Raw genomic sequence first — 9222 nt, forward strand, 5'->3', positions numbered from 1 at the left:
TCATCCTATAAAAAACAACTACAAATATTAAAATTTTACATGAAGTAACTTTTTCAAGGTTAGCAAAAACAGAGGGTAATATTACTTCAGATAAGGTGAAAACATGCTTATGAGATATTGCCCTATGTTAAATATTCAAAAGCCCAGCATCTAAAAATATTGTTCTTAATTTAGTTTCTTTTTTTTTAACTTTTAAGTTCAGGGACACATGTACAGGTTTGTTACATAGGTGAACTTGTGTCATGGTGGTTTGTTGTACAGAATTTTTCATCATCCAGATATCCTTAATAAGGATAACGAAGGTTATTATCCTTAACAAAGTGACACAAGAAGAGAAAACCAAATACTGCATGTTCTCATGTATAAGCGAAAGCTAAATGATGACTACATTTATATATTTCAGTTTAGAAACATTGTCAAATCATTCCAGAAATATAAACTCACAATTTTTATAACTACATTCATAAAATTATTAGTTTAGTGACAACATTTATTATTGAATTGCAAATACAATTATATTTTCCTCAGTAGAGAGATATTAAAACAAAATGAAAATAATAATAAAAAATAAGGGAAGTAGAACTTTGCAATGTTTAGAGGCAAAATTTTCTCAGCTTTTTTTTTTTTTTTTTTAACTTGGTAAACCAACTTCTCATATGATAGTATATTACTTCTCATTGCCTCAGCAAAACTATTTTTGAATCTACAAAGCCTTTGCCACCATCCTATTCAGGGAAATCTATCACAGTTTTGCAAATCACTCAAATTTTGCAGAAAATTATAATGCTGAAAATGATCACACAAGGCTTCATTTTAGCTTCAGCCTAGTTCTGTTCTTGGATATCAGAATATATTGCAGGTGCTTAATCCTAAAATGACTCTATACAATTTGCTTCTTTCTATCAATGAAATAGTTATTTCCTTTAAAAATAATCAATCTCATATCAATCATATGATATTTTATATACTCTGTATAGTTATAATATATTAAAATGTTCTTTTTTACAAAAATTATTTAAAAAGTTTATATATATGGTGCTAATATAAAATTTAATAGTGAAATATTACATTATGAGGATACTCTAATTCTAAATCTATCTGCCTTAAGATTGAACAATATCATCACAATTTGCTGGAAGGTAATGTAAAGTAAGCAGTTTAAAAGTAAGGAAAAAATTTATTGAATAAAGTTACAAATTGATCCATAAAAGATAAATGATGGACTTGAGAAATAAGGCATATTTTGTGCAGATAACAGCTAATATTATTGTCCATGGCTTTACATATAATTTTGGAATTGTCATAGAAAGAAAGTCATTTTTTTTTTTGCCATTAACTACTTGCTTCTATCAAAACTTGAAACTTATTTTAAAGGTATCACTTATCATGTACTTTTAAATTGCTTTTCAGCAATGCATATTTTAAAATATCCTACAGAATACTTCTTCAAATACAAATCTAAAATATTCCAATAACTTTATAAAACTGCATACAAATGAGGAAATAGTCCTAGTAGGACACTGAGGTAAAATTAACAATTAGAAGTTAACGTGTGAGGTACTAAAAGTTATTGAAAATAGATTTGTTTTATGTGGGTTATTTGACTCCTAAAATATTAATGTCCTGATTACTATAAAAGTTCTAGACACACTGTATGTAAAATTCATAAATCAGCAACTAATTAATTTTTGCTATAACTATACATATTCTTACATAGATTCTCACTTATCTACCACAACCAGATTTCTGTTTTTATAATCCAGAGAGAAAACTTTGCTAATATTCTTATATGAGATAGGTATAGGATAAAGTAAATATAGGAAAACTTTGCTTCTTCTTTTCACTTTGGCTGGCATGAAAAACCTAATGCTGAGAGAGTTCTATTCTTCTGAAAACGGTAAAGAGCAAAAAATTTCTGGTCATTTTCCAGTGACTCCTGCTGCTAAGTTGGTATCATTAGAAACAGACCTATTTTGATTCTCATGCCTGTAGTGATTCTTGCATATTTATTTCTTAATTATTTGGATTAAGTGTAAGAGGCCAAATGCATTTGAGCTACAGTTTTTCACAATTGTGTAGTTTCCAAAATATTCTCCTCTGCTCATAAGATATATCCTCAATGGCCAAATCTTTTGCAGGAAGAAAATTCTGGTAATTAACTTACTTCAAACCGAAGAGCCAAGGTAAACCTTGAAAATAAGTTCTTGGATCGTGTGGGAAAATGGGAAGTGTCTAATATTTTAAAGGATAATATTGGTATAGTGTTAAATAAACCTAATACCGGTTTATCCTACTTGTGAGCTTTGTGCTAGTTTTATCATAGCCTTAATCATTAGATTTATCAACTTTTAAATGAATTTGTTTATTTATCAAGGAATTTATTACTTCCAAGAAACAAACAGACAAACAACATGTGAAGAAAACAAAAAAACAAAGTATGGTCATGTGGAATATTAACATTTTATTATTAATTATTTATTCTTAAAATATTTAATATATTAAAATATGTGTCATAATAACCAAAGATGAATCAAGCAACAGGCCTCATGGTATCTAGAAACAAAGACTCATAAAGACATCAATCAAAAATGAACCAAGGATATTCTCTGTGATATCTAGGGATACATGGTCTCACATCTTCACTTCTCTTTCTATACTGTCTTTTTATTTGTTCTCTCTGCAGATTGTTTTCTGTGCTCACTTGCATGAAGCAGATTTTTATCAAACAGATTCTGATATTAGTAACATAGTACATTTAATAATCTGCAAAATAATCTTACACTTTACTTATTAGGTTACTGTTCATATTTATGTTGATAATACAATTTTAAATCATTTTATAAATATTATAGGATAAAGCAAACTAGTAATTATATTAATATTGTTAGGAATTAAACTTTAAATGTAATTGAAAAGAGATACAAATATAAGTTCAAGAAAATTAGCAACCTGTAATAACTAATTTAATTTGGATACTTTCATATTAACTCATAATATTTATAAAATATGTCAAAGAGATAACTGCACTCTCATGTTAATTATGAAATTGTTTACCAACAGCCAAGATATGGAATTAACATCAATCAATGAATGTAAAAAGAAAATATTGTATACATTTGTATATGTATACACATGAACACAAAAATGACACATTATTTAGCTTAGAAAAGAAAATCCTGCAATTTGCAACAGAATGGATAAACATGAAGAACATTATGCTAAGTGAAATAAGCTAGGATAGTAATGTATGATGTCACTTATACATGGAATCTAAAAACTTTGAACTTACAGAAACAGGGAGTGTCATGGTGGTTACCAGGGATCGGGGGAAGATGGTAGATTGAGATGAAAGATATTGGTCAAAGGATACAAGATTTTAGTTAGACACAGATTCAAAATCATTCAAATGGCCATACTGCCCGAAGTAATTTATGGATTCAATGTTATTTCTATTACACTACAATTGACATTCTTCACAGAACCAGAAAAAAATATTTTAAAATTCAGACGGAAAAAAAAAAAAAAAAAGAGCATGAATAACTAAAGCAATCCTAAGCAAAAAGAACAATGCTGGAGGCATCACACTACTCAACTTCAAACTATACTAGAGGACTACAGTAACCAAAACAACATAGTACTGGTGCAGAAACAGACACATAGACGGATGAAACAGAATTGAGAACCCAGAAATAAGACCGCATCCCTACAACTATCTGATCTTCAACAAATCTGATAAGAACAAACAATGGGAAAAGAAATCCCTATTCAATAAGTGGTGCTGAGATAACCAACTGGCTAGTCATATGCAGAAGATTGAAACTGGGTACCTTTCCTATACCATATACAAAAATTAACTCAAGATGGGTTGAAGACTTAAATGTAAAACCACAAACCATGAAAACGCTGGAAAGCAATACCTTTAAGGACATAGGCACAGGCAAAGGATTCATGAGGAAAATGCCAAAAGCAATTGCAACAAAAGCAAAAATTGACAAATGTGATCTAATCAAACTAAAGAGCTTCTGCAAAACAAAAGAATCAACTTAGTAAACAGCCTACAAAATTGGAGAAAATTTTTGCAAACTATGCATTTGACAAAGGTCTAATATTCAGCATCTACAAGGAACTCAAATTTACAAGAAAAAAATGTGAGCAAAGGACATGAACAGACACTTTTCAAAAGAAGATATACATATAGCCAACTCATATGAAAAAATGCTCAATATCATTGCTTATTAGAGTAAGGCAAACCAGAGCCACAATGTGATACCATTTCACAACAGTCAGAATGGCTACTATTGAGAAGCAAAAAGAAAAAATAAACAGATGCTGGCGAGATTGTGGAGAAAAATAAACACTTATACAATGTTGGTGGGAGTGTAAATCAGTTCAACAATTGTGGAAGACAGTGTGGTGATTTCCCAAAGACCTAAATGCAGAAATATTATTTGACTCAACAATTCTATTACTGGGTATATACCTAAAGGAATATAAATAATTCTATTATACTGTAAAGACACATGCACATGTATGTTCATGGCAGCAATATTCACAAAAGCAAATACATGGAATCAACCTAAATGTCCATCAATGATAGATTGAATAAAGAAAATATGGTACATATACACCAAGGAACACTATGCAACCATAAAAAGGAATGAGATAATGTCTTTTGCAGGGACATGGATGGAGCTGGATTCCGTTCTCTCTAGCAACAAACATACAAACAGAAAACCAAATACTGCATGTCTTCACTTATAAGTGGTAGCTAAATGATGAGAACACGTGGACACATAGAAGGGAACAACACACACTGGGGCCTATAAGAGGGTGGAGGGTGAGAGGAGGGAGATCAGGAAAAATCACTAATGGTTACTAGGCTTAATACCTGGGTGATAAAATAATCTCTGCAACTCACCCCCATGACAAGTTTACCTATGTAACAAACCTGCACATGTACCCCTGAACTTAAAAGTTAAAAAAAAGAATCAAGTGAATAAAAGAAGGACAGAATGGAGGGAGAGACAGAGAAGGAAAGGTTGAAGAAATAAAAAGTCCCAAGCTCTTCAGGACCCTCAGGTGGAAGGACTGCGTAAGTTTGGGCGTTCAATGCTGCAGTGAGCTATGATCGACACTCTAGCCTGTGCAATAGAGTGAGACCCTGTCCCCCAAAGAATAAGAAAAAGAAAGCCATGATTTTCTAAAAAACAAAAGAAAAAAAAAAAGCAAGAATAATAAAAGCAAATTAACATAACAAATATTCATCTTCAGAAGTGGTTACAACACCAATTTCTTACCCTAAATATTGATAATTAAATGGAAACCAGACATTTACTTTGTGTAATGAGAAGATACAGTGAATCCCAAGTGGTGAGGAAAATGTTTTTACAGAACAACATTAGCTAATAAATTCTTTTAATAAGACATTTTCAACTGTTAATGAAATGATGGACTCAGGCAAAATTATCATTCACCTAAAATTAAAGAGGAATTATTTTGGAGAAGAAGATTCACGTGATCATTAAATGTCACTTCCAGATTATTTGCATTTTGAAAAATATTTTAAAAAATAATGGAGAACATTTGGTGGTCACTGCCTTAATGAAGTAATCAAATTTATCATCACCAACAGGGGGAAAGTTAACAACATCTGTTTTCTGCAGAATTCAATAAATAGTATATTTCCTAAGAAGTATAGTGTGTTCCTGGTCAGGTGCGGTGGCTCACACCTGTAATCCCAGCACTTTGGGAGGCCGAGGTGGGTGGATCACGAGGTCAGGAGATCGAGACCATCCTGGCTAACACAGTGAAACCCCATCTCTAATAAAAACTTCAAAAAATTAGCTGGGTGCGGTGGTGGGCGCCTGTGGTCCCAGCTACTCGGGAGGCTGAGGCAGGAGAATGGCGTAAACCTGGGAGGCGGAGCTTGCAGTGAGCTGAGATGGCGCCACTGCACTCCAGCTTGGGCAACAGAGTGAGACTCCGTCTCAAAAAAAAAAAAAAAAAAAAAAAGAAGAAGAAGTATAGTGTGTTCCGCTATAATACAAACCTTTATGAAGCTAATTAGCTTATACTGACTGGGAAAATTGGAAAATAATATCAGTAAAACATAGACGGTGTGCTGATTCAAATATTATTGTTCTTAACCAAGAAGAACCAAAACAGCAGGAGTAGAATCATTACCTCAAGCGATATTGCCAGGGAAAATCCTGACACAGAGAAGACAAGCTCAATGCTTGATGTGAAAAGTTATCTGCACACACAGAACCAGTCCATAATACGAGTAGGTGTATTCACATGAGGGCTGGGGGATACAAATGGAACATCATCAAAATTTGCTGTGATCTTTTGAGAAGTGTCTGTTCATGTCTTTTGCCCACTTTTTAGTGAGGTTATTGGTTTTTTGCTTGTTGAATTGTTTAAGTTTCTAAACATATGAAAAAAATGCTCAACATCGCTAATCATCAGATAAATGCAAATAAAAGCCAAAGTGAGATAACATCTCACACCACTGAAATGATTATTATTAAAAAGAAAAAACAACAGAGGCTTGTGAGGCTACAGAGGAAAGGGAATGCTTATACATTGTTAATGGGGATGTAATTTAGTTTAGCACCTGTTGAAAGCAGTTTGGAGATTTCTCAACGAACATAAAAGACAAATACCATTCTACCCAGCAATCCCATTACTGGTTATATATACAAAAGAAAATAAATTCTTATCAAAAGGACACATGCACTTGTATGTTTATCACAGCACTGTTCACCATAGTGAAGACATGGAATCAACCAAGGTGATTATCAAAAGGGGAATGGATTTAAAAAATGTAGTAGATATAGACCTTAGAATCCTATGCTGCCATGAAAGAGAACAAAATCATGTATTTTGAGGCAACAGCATGGATGCAGCTGGAAGCCGTTATCCCAAGTGAATTAACAGAGGAACAGTAAACCAAACAACACATGGTCTCATTTAAAAGTGGAAGCTAAACATTGGGTACTCATGGACATAAAGATGGAACAATAGATTACAAGGACTAACAGGATTGAAATACTGATGAGTAGAATCCTCACTGTCTGGGACACAGGATTGTTTGGACCGCAAACTTCAACATCATGCAACATACCCACGTAACAAGCCTGTACATGTACCTCCTGAATCTACAAAAAAAATTTTGACTTTTTTTTTGTTTAAGAATTTGCTGGAAAAATTCTTCTTCAAAGTCTTCCAAAAGCATTTTAACTTTTTATTTATATTTAGAAATTCAAGCCATCTAAAATGAAATCTTGCATATGGTCTGACATAGGTGCCAACATTATTTTTATATATGTGTCCAGTTTAGGAGGCATTATTTATTGAGAAGATGAAGCTTCCTCTATGGCTCTACAGTTTCTCCCTCGTCATAGATTAGGTTTATCCATTTTTGTGGGTTTGTTTGTAAACCCTGTATTCTGTTCCAGTGGCCTATTTATCAACCCTTGTTTCAATCCACAATGTTTACTTAGCAAAGTGTTATAAGACGATTTTTAGCTAATAGTATAAAATCTCTGATTTGTAATTATTCGAGATTGACTTTATTATTTCCTGCTTTGCGTTTCTACATAACTTTTAGAATCAGCTTGTCATTTCCCATCCCCTATAAAAAACACTACCATTTTTATTGGGACTATGTTGCATCTATATATACAAGAGAATTGTCTTCTAATTCATAAATATAGTATATCCCAATTTATTTTATCTGTTCTAATATCTCTTAACAATGGTTTATTTTCTACTTGAAGTTTTGACTTAGCCTTCATTAGATCCACGCCTTTATAAATGGTATCATAAAAAAAAACTTTCTAATTGTTTGTTGCTAGTATATATGTAACTACAATTTATTTTTATACTAGTTTCATGTCCAGTAGAGTGATCAGCTCAATTAACTAATCCCGATAACTTGAGGTATTTTTTTTAAATTTTCTATGAAAAAAAATCATGTCTGCACATAAGATGATTTTTATTTCTGCAATATAATTATTTGGCTTATTGTACAGGCCAGGCTTTGCCAGATAACTATTAACGGGTCATAGGAGATATCTTTATCTCATTACAGAAGCCATATATCTTCCCTTATTTCACCATTAAATCTAATATTTCTTTTCATTTTTAAAATAAATGCCTTGTTTCAGACTAAGAAAATTCTATTTTATTTCTAGTTTTCTGTTATTTAACATTACAAATGGGTTTTGAGATGATTATGATAATTCTCCTTTTTCGTTAATTTAGAAAATTGTATTAATTGATCTAAAAATTTTAAGCCACCTTGAAGTCCTGGAATCAATTCATTTTTTTAAAATTACACATTGTATTTTTATTAATTGATAAATTTTTTCTTGATAATATTTTGTTTATCATTGTACCTAGTCATGAAAGATATTATATTTTTAGGATGTTGGTATCAAGGTTATGCTGGACTCATAAAAATAATGTGGCATATTCTCAGTTTATAAAAGTGGCTATTTAGGACTGGTATAATTTATTATTTGTTTAAAGGTTTTCATATGGAGTTTCTTCTGGATATGGAGTTTTATTCAGATAATTGTTTTAATTAGATTCAATTCTAATAGGTTTCTAAATTTCATTCTAATTGGGTTTTTTATTTCTTCTATCGGTTTTGGAAATCTGTGTTTTTTCTTAGAATTTTATTTATTTTTTTCTATTTATTGGCATAAATTTGTTTATAATATTCTGATTTTTTTGATTATGTATTCCCACAATCACCCTGTGAAACAAACTATCTTAAGATTTACCGGCTTAAAACAATATATATTGCTTTGTGTGGATGGATTTGTTTTGTTTTTGTTTTTGTTTTTTGGTCTGATGAACTACATAAATTCATTAATTTTGGTTTAAATGTAGATTTGTTTGGATTTACTGTGCGAAGATATCACTTTATGTGAAAATAGTGAAAATTTTCTTTCTCCCTTTTCACTATTACATGTTTACTTATTTGTTTATTTAGTTTATTTTTCTCGAATTTGTATTTTCTGCTTGGCAACATGGCACAGTTCTTGTAGTCTGAGCTGGGCTTGGAGGGATCATTTATGCAGCAGCAGTCAGTTGTGTTAAGCTGAGCAGCTCTGCTTTTCTTGGCTGTGCCCTCTTACATTTCTGGAGCCTCTGCTATGCCTTTATGGCTTGAATGGCTTTGCTTCACATGGTTTCTCATCCATTTGGACC

At 31.8% G+C, this 9222-nt stretch overlaps 1 long non-coding RNA gene across 1 annotated transcript in view; it reads left to right on the forward strand.

Moving 5' to 3' along the window:
* The window catches only part of LOC108544365 (uncharacterized), a 28383-nt gene extending 19581 nt beyond the window's left edge, over positions 1 to 8802 (forward strand). The window contains exons 4-5 of the long non-coding RNA XR_001889815.1: positions 2139 to 2183; positions 6169 to 8802. This is a non-coding gene — a long non-coding RNA (uncharacterized LOC108544365). The remainder of the gene's footprint in view (positions 1 to 2138; positions 2184 to 6168) is intronic.
* Positions 8803 to 9222: the final 420 nt, after the last annotated feature.

This window comes from Rhinopithecus bieti, unplaced genomic scaffold (assembly GCF_001698545.2).
Source record: "Rhinopithecus bieti isolate Rb0 unplaced genomic scaffold, ASM169854v2 scaffold_25209, whole genome shotgun sequence".
NCBI lineage: Eukaryota > Metazoa > Chordata > Mammalia > Primates > Cercopithecidae > Rhinopithecus > Rhinopithecus bieti.